The sequence below is a fragment of the Barbus barbus genome (assembly GCF_936440315.1).
Source record: "Barbus barbus genome assembly, chromosome: 32".
Taxonomy (NCBI): domain Eukaryota; kingdom Metazoa; phylum Chordata; class Actinopteri; order Cypriniformes; family Cyprinidae; genus Barbus; species Barbus barbus.
In genome coordinates, this window is record NC_136760.1 from 14,502,127 (window position 1) to 14,517,902 (window position 15,776).

General features: G+C 38.6%; 1 protein-coding gene across 7 annotated transcripts in view; it reads left to right on the forward strand.

The window, feature by feature from the left end:
* LOC306852398 (putative JmjC domain-containing histone demethylation protein 2C) overlaps nt 1-15,776 on the forward strand; it is a 169,972-nt gene that overhangs the window by 110,017 nt on the left and 44,179 nt on the right. The window contains exon 1 of one of the 7 annotated variants that reach the window (XM_079389167.1): nt 11,081-11,469. The exons of 3 other annotated variants lie outside the window; for them this stretch is intronic. The gene's annotated coding sequence lies outside the window, so the exon portion shown is untranslated. Of the gene's footprint in view, nt 1-11,080; nt 11,470-14,855; nt 14,953-15,776 lie in introns of those variants that run through there. 3 more of the 7 variants (XM_079389164.1, XM_079389166.1, XM_079389165.1) reach the window with 3 other exon arrangements.

The following is a 15,776-nucleotide window of genomic DNA, read 5'->3' on the forward strand; positions in this document are numbered from 1 at the left end:
GGCCCTTGTCAGGACAGGTTTGGTGTGTCGTCTCTTGGGCAGCTGGCAGACAGATTAACAGGCCCTGCAGTAAAAGGGATATTCCTGGAATGTTCACCTGTCCGTCCCCAAACCTGATCCACACAAGCTGCTCTCACTACGCCCTCTTATTGAACGGGAATCATATGAGGTTGCTGATTAAAATCTTCACTGGTGAAATTCTTCCTCTTTGGCACATGGCACTTTTCTGGGCTGACGCATAATTGGCACCATATTTCATCTTCATGACCTTAAAAGCAGGAGATAAGGTGGCGTTCGCTGAGGTTTATGCCAGAGCGTTTGCTGGAACATTATGTAAGACCTGGTCGAAACCAGGATACACACACACACACACCTAATTTCAACACATGCCTGAAGCAAGAATCAAAGCTCCCATTCCAGCCCACCGCTCACTCCGAACCCCCTTTTCTCCTGGGACCATAAAAACCAGGATATATTGGAGAAAAGACATCTGGATGCTTTTAGAGAAGAGCAACTTTAAGTGCTTGGCTGGATTTATCATAAAGTCGAACAAGGGAAAAGACCTTGTCATTTGAAGAAACTTATACACCACCACAATGGATTTCAAATGAAACGAACAAGATGTGCTTTAACTGCAGACTGTCAGCTTTAATTTGAGGGTATTTACATCCAAATCAGGTGAACGGTGTAGGAATTACAACAGTTTGCATATGTGCCTCCCACTTGTTAAGGGACCAAAAGTAATGGGACAATTGGCTTCTCAGCTGTTCCATGGCCAGGTGTGTGTTATTCCCTCATTATCCCAATTACAATGAGCAGATAAAAGGTCCAGAGTTCATTTCAAGTGTGCTATTTGCATTTGGAATCTGTTGCTGTCAACTGTCAAGATGAGATCCAAAGAGCTGTCACTATCAGTGAAGCAAGCCATCATTAGGCTGATAAAACAAAACAAACCCATCAGAGAGATAGCAAAAACATTAGGCGTGGCCAAAACAACTGTTTGGAACATTCTTAAAAAGAAGGAACGCACCGGTGAGCTCAGCAACACCAAAAGACCCGGAAGACAACGGAAAACAACTGTGGTGGATGACCGAAGAATTCTTTCCCTGGTGAAGAAAACACCCTTCACAACAGTTGGCCAGATCAAGAACACTCTCCAGGAGGTAGGTGTATGTGTGTCAAAGTCAACAATCAAGAGAAGACTTCACCAGAGTGAATACAGAGGGTTCACCACAAGATGTAAACCATTGGTGAGCCTCAAAAACAGGAAGGCCAGATTAGAGTTTGCCAAACGACATCTAAAAAAGCCTTCACAGTTCTGGAACAACATCCTATGGACAGATGAGGCCAAGATCAACTTGTACCAGAGTGATGGGAAGAGAAGAGTGTGGAGAAGGAAAGGAACTGCTCATGATCCTAAGCATACCACCTCATCAGTGAAGCATGGTGGTGGTAGTGTCATGGCGTGGGTATGTATGGCTGCCAGTAGAACTGGTTCTCTTGTATTTATTGATGATGTGACTGCTGACAAAAGCAGCAGGATGAATTCTGAAGTGTTTCGGGCAATATTATCTGCTCATATTCAGCCAAATGCTTCAGAACTCACTGGACGGCGCTTCACAGTGCAGATGGACAATGACCCAAAGCATACTGCAAAAGCAACCAAAGAGTTTTTGAAGGGAAAGAAGTGGACTTATGCAATGGCCAAGTCAATCACCTGACCTGAATCCGATTGAGTGGGAGGCACATATGCAAACTGTTGTAATTCCTACACCGTTCACCTGATTTGGATGTAAATACCCTCAAATTAAAGCTGACAGTCTGCAGTTAAAGCACATCTTGTTCGTTTCATTTGAAATCCATTGTGGTGGTGTATAGAGCCAAAAATGTTAGAATTGTGTCGATGTCCCAATATTTATGGACCTGACTGTATAATATATTTTATTCACAACATATATTAAGGTTGTCACAACATGTATAAACTTTACTGTGTCATTGGAACGTATGATATTGTTGTAATCTTCTGATGCATAACTTCACCTGATGCCTAGTGTGCAGTTCACATGCTGGATGTGTTTATGTAGAATTTAGGATCGTTTAATCGATGCATTAACCGCGTAATGAATACAAAGGATATATGTATTTTTGTGCATGTCAAATACGTGGTGTTTGGTGTCAGATGAAAGCTGATTTCATTAATAGTAAGCTGGTCTGGATGAAATTTGTTTGTTCTCATCAATGCATGATTACAATACGAATAGAAATATGCTGTCAATAAGTTTTTCATGTGATAAATAACTGAACAGATAATGTATGCACGGAAAAGGGGCTGTGCAGGGCGGGGATCTGCACAGCCCAGATCCCAGATCTTTTGCACTTGCCAAAAGATCGCGTTACCTGCGCTCATGAGCTTGATAACTAACTATTTGGTTTGTTTTATCGTTGGCCGTGAATAAGATAAGCAAAATTGTTAAGAGATAACATGCTGATTTTAATGCTTGCTGGACAAGTCATTAATAAGGTATCGTTAACAAGGTATAAGTTGGACATTCTGATTCATCTCAATTAATCATATAAATATCGAATCTTAAGAGTGATTCCCTAAAAGCTAAAGTTAGAACAATGATTCTAATGATTACTACAGTTAATTGGATGAATGCGATCACAGCTGCTGAGCTGCTACCTGAGCCTATCAGAGTGGAGCAATTTGAATGGTGAAAGTTATTATGCAAAACAGGCAGAACAGAAGAGGAACGATTAAATGAAATGTCACAGTGTCTGGAGCTTCTGTTTTGCATTGGAGAAAATAGGGAAAAATTATCGAAACCCATAAAGCCTGGAATGATGTTTTGTTCGTGTGTGTGTGTGAATACACACCATCACTCAAAAGTTTGGTGTTAGTACATTTATTAAAAGAAAACTCAATATTGAAGCTTATTCTTTTTCAGGATTCTTCAATGATTTGAAAATTCAAAAGAACAGTTTTTTTTAAATAAACAATTTTCTCTGACAAAAACAAAAATTGTGACTTTTGATTAAGTTGATGCATCCTTGCTAAATGAAAGAATTACTATTATTTCCCCCGTATATATTTCTTTTTTTTTTTTTTACAAAAAGCCCTTTTTGTACAATGTACAGAACTAACAAGTACACATATTTGGCTGAGAAATCTGATGACGTTACACGTGTGTTATTAACCCTCTGGGCCCTGAGGGTGTTTTGGGGGCCTGGAGAACTTTCGACATGCCCTGACATTTGTGCTTTTTTCAGTTGCTTATAAAAATATAAATGGCTAAAGTCTAATAACACTGTAAACAGCACAAACTGGGCTACAATAATATGTTAGCAGCATTTATGTACATGTTTGTGTTTTTGAGAAATCAACGTTTACGAGTGGTTAGTGAAAAACTAAAATTTTTAAGTCACTGAAATAAGACCATAAAACACATACAGAACAATTGTTCACAAGACTTTTGAGAACCAGATCTTGTAGCCTAGGATTTTTGCTTCAAAATTATGTGAAAATCATCTTGTTTATTTGCTCACAGAAAACAATACATTGATTTAAATTTTTAAAGACATGTTTTGTGATTGAAAGCCAATATGCGAGGGAGTGGTAATGGGCTTGAATATTAAGTGATTCTCACCTGAGAGACAAAGGGCCCTCCCCTAAAGCTGCTAATGGGCCATCAGTGTGACTGTGACTGATGCAGGTAAGACAGTGTGAGGAGACTGAAAAAAATGGGGTTTTAAAATTATTTGTATTTTATTTACAACACAGTATAATCAAAACATACATAATGAAGGTCAAAAGACACATTATTGTGCACACTGATCTAACCACAGAGATGTGAACAGACTTTGACTCGTTCCTGCAACAGATTCTGTTCAACAATTGAAACAAATAAATCATACCTGATATTTACGTGAACTTCTGATGTTGGTGCAGCGCTCTCAGAGGAAAACAGTTGGAAGAGACTGAAAGTCAGCAGGATTCATCATCTGTGGTGCAGGTGTCTGATTCAATAAAATACAAACAACCAAAACAAAAGAAAAAACATTTGTGAGCATGTTTATATCAGGAGCATCTATATATATATTTATATAGGTTTTGTAGCCATAGACTCATGCATGCTTTGTATTATCGTTAAACAAGACATTTTATATCTGAGAAACAAATTATTATTGTTTAGCATGCTATTAAAATCTATTTTTGAACAGAGCAGGCTATTAATCATAAACATGTCCTAAACATACTTTGACTCGTAGCATTCATCATGTTACAATGTACTCTCATATTACTTTTATTGTTTTATATAGAGCATGAAAACATACTCGCGCCGTAAGAAAATTAAATACAATGAATTGCCCATCATATTCACAATGTTTTACTGGATTTCAAACATTTTAGTCAGGAATTATAGTTTGGGGAAAACCCAAGAATGATTTTGTAGTCATATAGCCATCCTGAACATCATGTATGATTTTATAGTATAGAAGATATGATTCTGCAGTCATAGACTCACGCATGCTTTATACTATAAAAGGATGTACTTCGTACTATAAAAAATATATTTGTGAACAGATTATTAATAATAAACATGGTCTAAACTTTCTTAGATGCGTAGTATTCATCGTGTTGTAATTTGGGAACAACCATCTAGTAATGTGTTCAAGTTTGTCACAATAACACGTTAACTAATGCAAAACATAAACATTACTTACTCATCAGATCGATCTTCTCTACTTGATGAACTCTTGCTCTCATTTTGAGGGAATTCCAGCCTTTACTCAGCGCGTCTTCTTCCAGAAACTAACAGTATAGCAGCGATGAAAAGTCTCCTGTCGCTGTGTTTATGTTGGGCGTCTCCAAGCGTGCGGGTCACGTGGTTATTTACATGTGAACACGAGGGGGCGGGATCTCATTAGAAATAATGAGTTAGACGGGACAGACTGAACATCGTGTTGGTTTCATACGGATTACTTCATTACTTCAGAATATTTGTTTTCGATATGACTTCATTTAAAAGAAGACACTTCAAGCTTTCTATAGATATAACTCTCATGCTTGTGTGTTGAGTATTCGCTGAGTTACACTTCATTTTAGTGACGCATTTCTGAAAACAGATCGCGGAGACGGAGAAGACAGAGAGCACACCCTGTTTGTTTTCTTTATTCTTCAAAAGCACAAAGTTTAGTTGTTGTTATGAGTGTATACAAATAAAAGTAGACCCCTTACAGATTCGAATGGTGTATTGCTCTTATCTGAACGATCAAAATTGGCAGAGTAATTCAAGCTCATTTCTGCCTTATCAGGAAAATCTGCCCCAAAACGCGTATTCGCGTTTGTCGGGCTCAGAGGGTTAAAGTCTCAATTCAGATATTGTGATGAGTCATTAACATTTCTAAATCTGGTTTTTCGAGTGTGTTAACTCATGTCCTGCATATCTGTGTAACCTGTTAAATCACTTCTGTTCTGCTGGCTAAAGCATGTCTGCTTTACAAACCTCACATTATAATTTCAAAAACAAGCTAGTTTCTGTTAATGTAATGGTGAAGGGAAATTCCTGTTACTGGCTGAACTAGATAGGCTTCACATTTTCCCCAGTCACACAAAACTTGTGCTGTTACATTCACGAGTTTTACCTGCTTTTCGGTTCACTTCGTTCCCGGAGTCTGTTATGGCTGTTTCTGTGTTTTGAACACAGTAGTTTAGACTAGGATCTTTACTGATCTTAGATCCATCCATCATAAAATTCTAAATATGCCCCTTCCTTTGTGTGTCCATTTGCAAAATATTTTGGCTGATTTGGTTGTTCTTTCAGCTGCAAAAAATTATGCTGCGTTCAGCATAATTTATTAATTAACTTTTTTTTTTTACATTTACATTTAAATCCATTCCAGATAAGGTGACCTAAGTTGACAGTTATTGTACTTTTAAATAAATACATACATACATGCATGCATACATGCATAAATACGAGCGCTAACATTAGTTTAATGTGTTAGGATTCATTAATCTAAACGTGTTCATTGTTAATTCATGACGCCTAACGCAGTGACTAATGTTAACGAGTCTTGTTGTAAAATGTTTAATGTAGTTAATTTAGCTCACAAACTTCACTCCTTTGGTTAATGTGATCCCTACCGAGATAACAGAATTTTTGTGTAATTCTTTCGTTAATTTAGATTTTCATTTTGGTACGTAGATGGAGTCAGCCGTACGTTATTGTACCTGAAGCTGCGCAATGTTTTTTACACCAATTATACATACTGCCTGAGTAAAACCTTTTCAGATTGGTAAATAGGATGAATTCTGAGACTCGACACCACATAGCTCATGCTGCCTGTTTGAATGCTGTGATCTGTTGATGGAGTGTATGTGATATGTGAATCCGGCTTTACGCTTGCTGAAGGTAATGATTGAAAAGTAGTTTGACCAAAACCATGTGGGGATTTGTACATTTGTACCTAATCAACCAGTTGTGGCACGTGAAATGTCAAAACAATGCAGCTGCGCATATCTAAAATATATGAGGACTGTGGAGCACATCAATAGTAAAACAAAGCCAAGACCTGGATGTTTTAGGCAATTTATAATTCCTGGCCTAAAAAAAGGACATGTATGGGAAAAAGTGGACGTATGTTCACACTAATACCAGAGAATACCACAGATTTCCAAAATCAGCACAGAAAAAAAATGGAGTAAGAACTAACAATCTGAGAGAATGTGATGCATTTACTAATAAAAGACTTCTGGGAAATAGCAGCATGCCTGTAATTTTTTTAAGTGATGCTGTGTTGACTGAGTGCTGGCTGCGTACTGCGGAAAGGAATGAGCGTGAGACGTGAGATTGGGTTTCTGTACGTGAAAATGGTCTTTGATCATGGTGGAGCGCTTTGGGTCTTTTGAGCATGACAGCTTGGGTGCCAAGAACACACTGCAGCATAGACGCTCTGGACTCCAGCAGGCTTTTATCATGCTGTCTGAGAGAGGGAACACTCACGCACCCATACTCATTTCTTGCCACTTCCTGCTTTTCAACAAATGCTTTCCTGCTTCAAATGTCATGCTGTTATCTTTACTGGCTTTTCATTCCTGATGTGTGTGTGTGCGTGTGCCTTGTTCTGTTTATGTAGCACATGTCTGTCCTTGTGCCTTTTATAAAGCCATTTATAATGTCTTAAAATTGCATTTGCTAAGCATTTATAGGTATTATTATAGGGATAGTTCAACTAAAAATGAAAGTTCTGTGATCATTTCCTCACCCTGGTATTGTTCCAAACCTGTATGTCTCTATTTCATCTGTGGAACACAAAAGAATAGATGTTTTGATAATGATGATATTTTTAGAATGTGTGTTTTTTGTCCATGAGTGGAAGTCAAGTTACCAAAACGGTTTGATTACCAACATTCTTAAAAAAAAAACAACGTATGTGCCATAGAGGAGCACGGTTTGGAGCGACATGGGTGTGTGTAAATCAGAGAATTGTAATTTTTGAGTCAACTTTCCATTTAATTGCAATTTGCAATTTGTAATTTGTCACAGCCATATCACCCTGCAGCCCAAGACAGGTTGCCCACTGAAGCTAAGCAGGGTTGAGCCTGGTCAGTACCTGGATGGGAGACCTCTTGGGAAAACTAGGTTGCTGTTGGAAGAGGTGTTAGTGAGGCCAGCAACCGAGGTCACTAAAAATCCCATGGCACTTCTCGTAAACAGTAGGGGTGTAACCCCAGTGTCCTGGCCAAATTCCCTCCACTGGCCCTTATCAATCATGGCCTCCTAGTAATCCCCATGGCTCTATCACACTCTCCTCTCCACCTGTAGCTGGTGTGTGGTGAGCGCACTGGCGCCGTTGTACTGTGGCTGCCGTCGCATCATCCAAGTGGATGCTGCACACTGGTGGTGGTTGAGGAGAGACCCCCACATGATTGTAAAGCGCTTTGGGTGTACGGCAATACACAATAAATGCACTATATAAATTCATTCATTAATTCATTCATTCATTCATTAATTAATTAATTAATTCATTCATTCATTCAAATTGTCTGGCAGAAAATAAAAGGGGCTAAAATTTCCCATATGCTTGGTTAATATCATTTTCCACAGTCCTTGTTACATCAGCAGAAAAGTTGTTTTAGTGGCAGATAATATTGACTTTTTAGCACTTTTTAAACACTTTACAATAAGGTGTCATTTGTTAACATTATTTAATGTATTAACTAATATGAACATACAATGAACTTTATTAGTCTTTGTTAATGTTAATGAAAATACAGTTGTTCATTGTTTATTCATGTTAGTTCACAGTGTATTAACTAATGTTAACAAACACAACTTGTGATTTTAATAATGCATTAGTAAATGCTGAAATTAACATTAACTAAGATTAATAAATGCTGTAGAAGTATTGTTCATTCTTAGTTAATGTTTAATAATGTTGCTAACTAATGAACCTTATTGTAAAGTGTTACAGAGTTTTTTTTTTTTGCTTTAGAATAATGTGCACTGATGAATTGTGCAAAAAAAGGCCTTATACATTTATTAATAGACCAAAAAGGGCCATTTCTGTCTCTAGAAATGGACAGTGTTGTCTTTAAAAGCTGATCTCTTCATTAGTTGGGTCTTACTCATTGTGCCTGTATATGTAAGGCAAACAGAGCTGTGTTATTTTCTCACAGTTTCTGTTGTCGCTTCAGGAGACTGAACATGGTGTCCTGCCCTTGAGGTGGGCACAGCCACTGGAGTGTGAGGAAGCCCACCCTCACTCCTGCCTCTCTGTCCGTGCCCTGATCGCTCCAGTGGGCACACACACTTCCCTTTTAATCCTCTACTGTATTACACACCACATCTGAGCCAAGGACAACCTACCTGCGAGCCAAATGCCTGTCCCTTCATTTTAATTTATGTGGATTATTGTGTCCTCTCTGCAAGTGGGTCCGATGACTAATGGGTTTCAGCAGGCTTGTATTTCTGCCCAGCATGGCCATTTGAATACAGAGCTGCTGAGAAAGTCGCCTGGACCCGTGAAGAGGAAACGTGTCCATGGCCTTGCTTACTAAAGCTTTATATGCTTTTTAAAGGGACAGTTCACCCAGAAATGAAAACTGACATTTGCTCAGCCTCATGTCATTCCAAACTGGTATTTGACTTGCTGGGGAACATAAAATAAGACACTGAATTTCCTGGCAGAATGAGAATAGATGCTAAATAAACAGCAGTGTCTCTATCGCAGTAGTCGATGTACGTTGTGTGCTATATTTCCAGTCTTCTTTCATGCTGTATTTTTGTGTAAGCAATGGACTGAAACTTATCAAAACTCATGTACGTTCTTATGAATTCTTATATAGACCTTATGTAGCTCTGCCCCTTTTAGCGCTGTGATCTTTGTCTTCTCTTTGTATTTCCACAGCGTTAAGGTAAAGTTGTACGAATTTATGAATGAACCGCTTGTTTTAAAATCTTCCTGATCTTATGACATCCACTTCAAACATTACAGTGCACATGGTAACTTTCGTTAGCTCTACAATAAGTACTAGAGCTACCGGAAAAAATGTAAGTTCAAAGACAGAATTCTCCAGATTGGGTTTCACAGAACTACAAAGAAAGATCTGGTTGGCAGGGCTAACATCTGCGAAAAAGATAATTGCACAAAGATGGCTCCCTCCTCATACTTTATCTGTGCGACACTGGCTACTTCAGTTTAATGATATAGTAATGCTAGAACTTTCAACAGCCAGAATAAATAAAGCTAGATCCTCAACTCTTGAGGCATGGAAAGCTGTTGCATATGGTTTGACAGAAAAACTTCAAGGTGGTAGAATTTAATTTGGAGTATAATCGAAATTTCTTTGGTTGTTGCATAACTTACTGAGATTCAGAAAGTTTAAATCTATGTGCAAATTTAATTTGAGGGCTAAATATAAAGCAAATGATGACATTAAATTTCAATGTTTTCCTTACATTAAACTATTGGATGAATTTAAAAGATGTTATGTTTTTTTTTTGGACTTTTTTTTTTTAATTTCTATTATGGCAAAAAAAAGATCATGGCTTTCAACAAAAGGCAAGACTTCTAACAAAAGATCTGCTTTTGTATTCCACAGAAAGTCATACGGTTTGGAATGACATGAAGGTTAATAAGCAATGATAAAATTTCCATTTTTCAAAAGATAGTTCATCCAAAAATAAAAATGATGTCATTAGTTTTGCATGATGAACAGATTTAGTTTAGACTTCTGTTTATATGCATAACCAATGATTGATACACATACATGGAGTGCATCACATACGGTAACATGGAAGCTCATGCGTATGTCATTTACTAGAACTACTTGGTTCCCGTGAATCACACATTCAGGTTTGAGCTTCTGTGTTTATCAAATTTGATGTTTCCTATGCATGTGTGATAGAAACCTCTCAAGGTTTAAAAAAATAAAAATAAAATTCAAAGTTTCTCACACACCTCCTATGGGTTTGGAATGACATGACGATGAGTAAAGATGACCGAATTAAAATTTTTGGGTGAGTTATCCCTTTAATTCTTTGTGTGTGTGTGCAAGTACCAGCAGCCTGCTCATCAGGGTGAGTCATACTGTGGGGCGGCTCTGCCACCTGTGATGGTGAGAGATTAGTTACACTGTACATATCAATGCCCTTTTCATGGTTTACACTCGCTTCCCCCCACCTTCTCTTTCCTCTCTCACCCTCTCTTTATCTTTCTCTCTCTCCATCTCTCTCTCTCTCTCAGATTCTTTCATTTCACTCTCAACCGCGCCACACTGATTTGCTCACCACACAAGCAGCCACTGAAAAACTGCGCTACAGCAAACCAAAAAAAACACGACGAGGGGGAAAATACAATAGCAGCCTGTGTGAGCTTGTTCTTTCAGTACATGGCTCTCAGGAGCTTCCTGATCGCTGCAGTGGCGGAGCATGTGTGTGTGTAACCGTTTGTGTAACTGGGCTCTGGAGGAAGCAGGCAGCCTGACCCAGTTCCAGACTTAGGCAGGCCAAGAGACATCACTTATCGGACAGATCGGACTTGTTCTCTGGCACTGCTGATCACAGACTCTCTAACAGTCTGACGCTCGGATACAGAGAGACGAGCAGAAGAGGGAGCGAGTGGGAACGAACAAACGGTCCGGCTCACTTTTTTTTATCCTCCTCGCCCCGTTTCTTTGAGCTCTGCGGCAGCGGAGGCTTTTCTCTCATTCTGTGTTTCCTGTCAGCCACATAAAATATCTGACATGTGGCCAGCATCTAAGAAGGGAAGGTCTCTTTTCGAAGCACGCCTCTTCTTTTAAAGACCGCGAGACGCCTTTGAGAGAAACTTGTGCTTGTTTGTTTTGTTTTTCTTCCTCTTTTTCTCTCGCTCATCTGCATCCCACTCGAATTTCTTTAACTTGAGCGGCGCGTGACCACCGAGTGGGCTCCACCTTTGGCTTGGGTCTATTCTTAAGAAGAGGTAAACGATATCTTGTTTTCCATAAATATGCCATGCTTTACAACTTTGAGATTGTACAAGCTAAAGACGTAGATGTAGATGTCTCATGCTGAGCCGGTTACGTGAGGGCGGGTTGGACTGTTCACGTCTTCGTCTAACAGGATGTTTATCAACCCTCTGCTTGTGTGGTGCAGTCAGTTGTGTTATTGTGTCTACAGCTACAGGGCGCTAACTTAACTGGTTGAAAGCACGAGTGCCTTTTGGAGCCCCGCAAAAGCCACAAGCGTGCAAAAACCTATCAAGGACAGACCCGTGCATATATTTGGCTGGCGGAACTGAGATTTAAAGTTGCTGGGGATTTTTCCTGCTCATTCTCTTATTAAATCAGTGGTACGGATGACATGTGAGTGGCCCAGACAGATGGTGGGTGTCGGACAGAACTGCAGCTGTGCGGAAAGCCCCTGCTTATTTGAGACAGGGATGGATGGTGTGCCTGTTTTTGGGTGGGTGTTGGAACAGGGGTCGTCTAGTGTCGGTTAGGGCAATAGCATGCAGAGGTGTCTTATGTTTTGACAGGCCTGTCCGTTCATTCCAGCGAAGTAAGCTGATTATGTAGTCATGTTCTCTCTCTCTGGAGCGAAGTCTGGAGGGGCATTTAATCAGCTTGATCCACTTAGAAGTGTACTGCCTGAAACGGTGTATGCATGTGTGTGTTTGAGGGAGGAAGGGCAGGGTTACACTATGATCCATTTAGCAGACAGCTCCTTCAATGCAGCACTGTGCATAGTGCGGCTGTTTCTAATTATGCCTCTCGTATCCAAGAGAGAACGAGAGAGAGAGAGGACGAGAGACGGTCTTGTTGCAGAACGGTCATTTTAGAGGCATAGTTCACTGAAAAATGAAAATGGTCATCGTTTACTCGACATTATTTTGTGCCAGACCTGTATGACCGTCCTTCTTCTGTAGAATATAAAAGGCAGTGTCTTAAGGAGTATCCAGAGTGCTCTTTTTCCATAAAAGGAATGTAAAGGGAGGCTGTTAAGCCACAAGTAGGGCAAAAGGAAATAAAAATGACCCACACAACTTACATTTCAGGCTGTTCCTACATAAAGGTAGCAGAAGACATGGAAAACAGTGATGAGAGACAATCCTTTTGCAGAACAGTCATTGTAGAGGGATAATTCACACAGAAACGGAATTGGTCATCATTTATCTGACAACATTTTATACCAAATCTCTATGAACCTTTAGAACAAAAAAAGACAATGTCTTGAGAAATGTACTGAGTGCTCCTTTCCCTACAAGGAAGGTAGAAAGGAAATGTCAAGCCACAAATAGGGCAAATGCACAATAAAGTGGCCCATTCGATCTTTTCCTACATGAGGATATGGCTTTAGAACTACTTTTATGATGATTTAACACGTGACAATAAAGTTCCATTTGTTAGCATAAGTTAATGCAAGAACTAACAACGAGCAATCAATTAAGGTTCCATAATTTATTAATCTTTATTAAAGTTAGTTCATAAAAATAGAATTTCATTGTTAGTATTCTTTCTTTTTTTGTTTTATGGAAAAGAGCAGCTTAAACATTGTTCCATATCCTTTCTTCAAAATGTCTTTTTAAACATTGTTCAAATCAAAATGTCATATCGATTTGGAAAAATATGAGGGTGAGTAAATTAACTTTTGAATGAATTATTCCTGTATATTATTGCTGTATATCTTTGTTTTGATCAGTTTACTGTTGTTCAGATCGGTTGAAATGATTTAATGTTGTTTCTGTGTTATTGGATGTTATAAGCGAATGTTGGTTGGGTTTCAGTTATTGTGTGTGTGAAGTGGGATGTGTCAGGGGAAAGTGGGAAAGTACCGTTCCTCCCGTTGGGATGTGTTTTTCTCTGCAGTGTGTGGTGGTTTCTCATGGGTCTGGCTTTTCTCAGGACTGTAGAGGGAATGTGCCACTTTCTTTGGAGCAGGACACATACATACTGCCAGCTTTGTGCCTCTACTTAGAAACACAGTAGACAGGAAGTGGCATATCTCATTAGAGCCAGCTTGGCTAGGTGTCCCAACCTTCTGCTCAGTTTCACTGTTTTATGGGGGATGAAGTTCTGCGGTGAGGTTATAAATCTTGTGTACTGCACAATTACTTGGAATTCTGGGCATGTTTGCAATGTCATACTGCAGTAGTACTCGTAGCAGCATGCATTTGTAGAGTTTACAAATCACAGTATCAAATATGTATGCATGAAATACCAAAATGTGCAGTAAAAATTAACCTTCTATTTACAGTCTGACAAATAAAGCAGGAGGGATATCAGTCACAATTTTACTTAAAAAAAAAAAATAAGTAAAATAAACTAGCGAGGTCGTGGCATTTTAATAGGCACAGAAGCAGCACACTTGCAGTGCATTTTGAACATAGCCTGAGAACTGAATTAGTAACGGTTGTGATTGAGACATCCTGGGGGAAACTAGCCCCCTGCAAACACTCCGGGTGTTTATGGAACATTGGATATGGCATCTTCCTCCACAGCAAGAACTCTGCTGGAGAAACAACAACACTGTCTGCGAGCTATATGATGCAACAGATCAGTGTCAATGTGTTCATCTCACACTTGCAGTGTAGGCAGCTTAGTCATCGATAATGGGAGCAGTCTCCTGCTCTCTGAGCAGATGAGGGGTTACTGACACCTCAGGACATGACTGACAGCTAACTTCACTAAAGGTCTCAGTTCTCAGTATGATGTCATTATGCTGAATTGCCCAAATGTTACCAACAAGCCACAATGGGTGTTTCATGCAAGCTCAGGCCTGCTCATATACAAATTGGGAATGTGATGCTATTTGTGGTCATAACGTTATCGCGAAGAGTGCTTATAGTGATTTAAGCAGTCTACCGCATAACTGCAGTTTGAAAAAATTGCATTGGAATTAGTGGTCGACCGATGTTGTTGTTTTTTTTTGGACTGCCGATATCTTGGAAAGCAGGGTGGCAGATGTAAAGCCGATATAATTGTATAACTGATATAATTATAATTTATTTGAATTAATATTTAAGATATTTGAAGTAATTTGAAAAAATGGATTAAAAAAATAAATGTGTAAAGTAAACATACTTTAGATGACAAATTATTTTTCACAAATAAATATTTAATAAAAATATAATTAAAAAGGGAGTAAACACTGCACTTGGTATAATGGAAAGTTTGTGTGCATAGGGAATCATATGTTCTTCAAATAAAGCCAAGGTAACACTCATTTTACATACAGTACACAGTGAAAATGACATGAATATAACAGTGGGCAAATGCATAAAGTGCAGCATAATTTAAAATCAGGAGTTTAAAGTTTGTTGATCACGCATCTCAAGTGAAGCTGAACTCTCCTCCTGTCCGCTTTCAGTTCGCATGGACCGACCGTCACACAGAGAACACGCAATCATGCAAGATACAAATGCACACTTCACAAGATCTCAACTAGATTCGACTAAGTCTGCAAGGTTTGTGAAATTAAATGTTCATTAGTCATTCAAAGATTTTTGTAAATGATAGAAATACATATTTGCTGAATGCTAACAGCAAACGAGAAAGTATTATGTTGTTTGCCTTTCTATCACTAATAATATAAAAGCAATCGTTATAAGACTTTTTGTATACATTTTTTATTCCTTTGTTTAACTGTTCTATCTGATTATTAGACAGACTTCTGTCCGTATTAGACAGAACTGTTAACGACTACAGCGAACAAGAGAGAATGTGAGCACTGTGTGCTCAGGTGCTGCCGCTCTCATCGTCGTCAAAATAAAGTCTTGGCTATATATCGGTCGACCACTAATTGGAATTACTAATTAAGTAGGGTAAACGTACCTATTAAGGTGCACAAGATATTGGTTTCAGTACAAAAAGTTAAGTTAAAATATTAATCTATAACGAAAAAATATTTAATTTTATTTTAAATGAAATAAGCATTTCAATTAAGATCTGGCTGTGGTTAATGGGTACATTTTTGTACCCTTTATAAACTGTCAATTTATAATATTATGGATGTAAAAGTACAAGCAAATAATGCCTGTGAAGTAATATGTTAGCGTAGCACACGATCTTATACAGCTAGTCAGCTAAATGTGTTCTGTAGCATCTGCGCTATGTTGCTAAAACTATTTTGGATCTAATGTAATTATTTCCCACATCCATGTTCCAGGTTATAAGATACAAAAGTTTGAACATTAATCTCTTAATTTTACAATAAGTAGTGAAACTTACCCAAAACAAAGGCTTAAACATTTAACTCTTTTGGTGAAAGTTTTTAGACAGCTTTCAAAAT